Here is a 3,130-nt window from a genome sequence, read left to right on the forward strand (position 1 = left end):
AGCCGTTTTAGCTGAAAGAAAATATTTTAGTAAAAATTTTTCGGTCATTTGTTCCCAAGTAGTAATTGACCCTCGTGGTAACAAGTTCAACCACTATTGGCGTTGTTTCTTAATAAAAAAGGGAATAACCGAAGACGAATGGCATTGTCAGAAACGTCATTAATTTTAAATGTATCGCAGAATTCCAGGAAATTTGCCAAGTGGGTGTTTGGATGCTCATCTTGCAAACCATCAAACTGAACAAATTGCTGTATCATTTGAATAGTGTTAGGTTTTAGTTCAAAGTTATTCGCAGCAATAGCAAGCCTAACTATACATGACTCAGTTCCTGTTAAAGTAGGTTTAGCATAATCATACATAGTACGTGGAGCAGGATTTTGATTAACCGCAATTGCAGGAGGTAGTTCATTGTCTTGATTTTCAGCCATCTCTTCGATTTGGGTTTAAGTATCGTCCTCCTACTCGTTCTCTGTGTATCTTAAGCTTCGCCTTATTTCTCTTTGGTTTCTACGAACTGTGCGATTGATTTCTTCGTCAAAAAGTAGTGGTCCTGACAGGTTTCTTCTAGTCATAAACTATAAAAACCTGCCACGAGAAAGAACAATTAAATTTATAAATAAAATTAAAATTAAAATTAAATTAAATTGGAAGAGAAATAAATGGCTAAAGTAATAAAAATTGAGCGTTCCTAATATCTTAGTTCTCCGGCAACGGCACCAAAAACTTGATCGCGTGATTTCGTGATAGGTTTTAAATATTTATAATTAATCGTTCTTTGAAACTAACTATTATCGCAATATAGAAAAGTGTACCTATCGAACAGTAGTATAGTTTTAGCAAGACCAGATTGTTGAACCCAAAGGAACTAAAAGTACTAGTAATGAATGTCTTTTTATTATCTAACCTAAGAATAAGGAGGTTTTGTTTTAACTAACTAATTATCTAAACTAAGCACTCACAGAGAATAGAATTAGAGAATTACTTTTGGGAAAATCGATTGAATTAAGACAATACCTAAGGAAAAATTCACCTAGACTTCACTTGTTATTCTGACTCCGAATCAGACAATTTATTCATTTAATTTGTTCCGTAGAGATCCCTAAGTTATGTTATTATCCCTATTCAAGACTAATAACGTCTAATCCCTAGGTTGAATAATTGAGACCTTTCTCTAATTAATACCCTAGGGTTGCATTAACTTGATCTATGGATCCCCTTATAGGTTTCACCCTAATCTGGCAAAATCTTGTCACCCTATCACTAGGCGCGCAATCAACTCCACTTAATTATGATAAATGTACTCTTAGACAGGGTCTATTCCTCCTCTGAATAAGAGCTTATCTTGAATCAGTATCCTGGGATATCAAAACAAGAATTAAGAACACATAATTAAGAATAAGTTAAATTTTATCATACAATTCAGAAAATAATAACAAGATTCATCTTAGGTTTCATTCCCCTTAGGTATTTAGGGGATTTAGTTCATAACTAAAAAGGAAAAATCTTAAAAGAATAATGAATACAAAACATAAAGAAAATCCAAAACTCCTGAAGGGAAATTGAGGGGAGATCTTCAATCTTGATGATGAATCCGACTTCTGAGATGGATCTATCAGCTTCCTTTGAGTAATTCCTTCCTTCCTCCCCGTGCCTCCCTTTATTCTCCTCCTCTAGGGTGTATTTATAGGGTTCGAAATGCCTAAGAACCCTCAAAAGTGGCATTTTCTGAATTGGACTCAACTTGGACTCAGCAGGGACACACCCGTGTGTGATTACTTCAGGCTGTGTTTGAGCCTGTTAGAATGGCACGGGCATGTGTTATACCCGTGTGAGTCGTGCTTCAATTCATTCTGCCAAATTGACACAGTTGTGTGGTCTACTCGTGTGAGGAAGTCTAGGCCATGTTGATTTCGTATGTTGGCCTATTTTCTCCATTTTTGGTTCGTTTCTCGTTCCTTTCGCTCTTCTATGCTCACCTAAGTATAAAACATGAAATTAAGGCATTAGGAGCATCGAATTCACCAATCCTAAGGAAAAATCATCCATAAAATGCGCTAAGCATAGGGTAAAAATATGTATAAATTATGGTAGTTTGGTCATTTTGATGGTTTGCAGGACGAAGATCCCAACGCTCACTCGACGAACTTCTTGGAACTCTGTGATACTTTTAAAATTAATGGCATTTCTGATGATGCCATTCGCCTTCGGTTATTTCCTTTTTCATTGAGGAACAAAGCTAAACAGTGGTTGAACTTGTTACCACGAGGGTCAATCACTACTTGGGAACAAATGACCGAAAAGTTTTTAGTAAAATATTTTTCGCTGGCTAAAATGGCCAAATTATGTAATGATATCTCTTCTTTTGTGCAGATGGATTTAGAAACACTCTGTGATGTATGGGAGAGATACAAGGACCTTTTTCGAAGATGCCCTCACCATGGATTACCACTCTGGCTACAGGTTCAAATGTTCCACAATGGCCTAAATCCTTCGACTAGACAGATGATTGATGCAGCTGCTGGTGGGACTATCAATAATAAGACACCTGAGGATGCTTGTGAATTTATAGAAGAAATGTCACTGAATAATTATCAGTGGCAAGTCATGAGGACAAAGGCAACAAAAGTAGCCGGCATTTTTAACGTCGATTCAATCACCATGCTCTCCAATCAGGTAGAACTTTTGAATAAAAAAATTGATGGTTTTCTTAGTTCTTCACAAGTTCACCCAGTAATGCAGCGTGAAACAATTGGAAGTGGATCGAGCAATTTAGAATACCTACCCTATGGCCACAGCATGGAGAATGAGCGGTTAAATTTTATGGGTAATAATCCTCGACCTCAAAATAATCCTTATAGTAATACTTACAATGCAGGTTGGAGGAACCACCCAAATTTCTCATGAGGAGGGCAGGGAAATCAGAGACCACCATCATCTCCAGGCTTTCAACAACCACCTTACCAACAGGAGAAAAAGCAGAATCTTGAGGAGATGCTAAAAAAATTCATGTCTGTGTCAGAAACTCATTTCCAGAATACTGAGAGCACTTAAGAATCAACAAGGACCGACCCAAGGGCTCGAGACTCAGATAGACCAGCTCGCTAAATTGATATCTGAACAACCATAAGGT

General features: G+C 37.1%; 1 non-coding gene across 1 annotated transcript; it reads right to left on the reverse strand.

Moving 5' to 3' along the window:
- Positions 1-2,339: 2,339 nt before the first annotated feature.
- On the reverse strand, positions 2,340-2,444 carry LOC121210465 (small nucleolar RNA R71). Its single transcript, XR_005905581.1, has one exon. It is a non-coding gene; the product is annotated as a small nucleolar RNA R71 (small nucleolar RNA).
- Between the last annotated feature and the right edge of the window lie 686 nt (positions 2,445-3,130).

The sequence above is a fragment of the Gossypium hirsutum genome, chromosome A11, assembly GCF_007990345.1.
Source record: "Gossypium hirsutum isolate 1008001.06 chromosome A11, Gossypium_hirsutum_v2.1, whole genome shotgun sequence".
NCBI classification, from domain to species: Eukaryota; Viridiplantae; Streptophyta; class Magnoliopsida; order Malvales; family Malvaceae; genus Gossypium; species Gossypium hirsutum.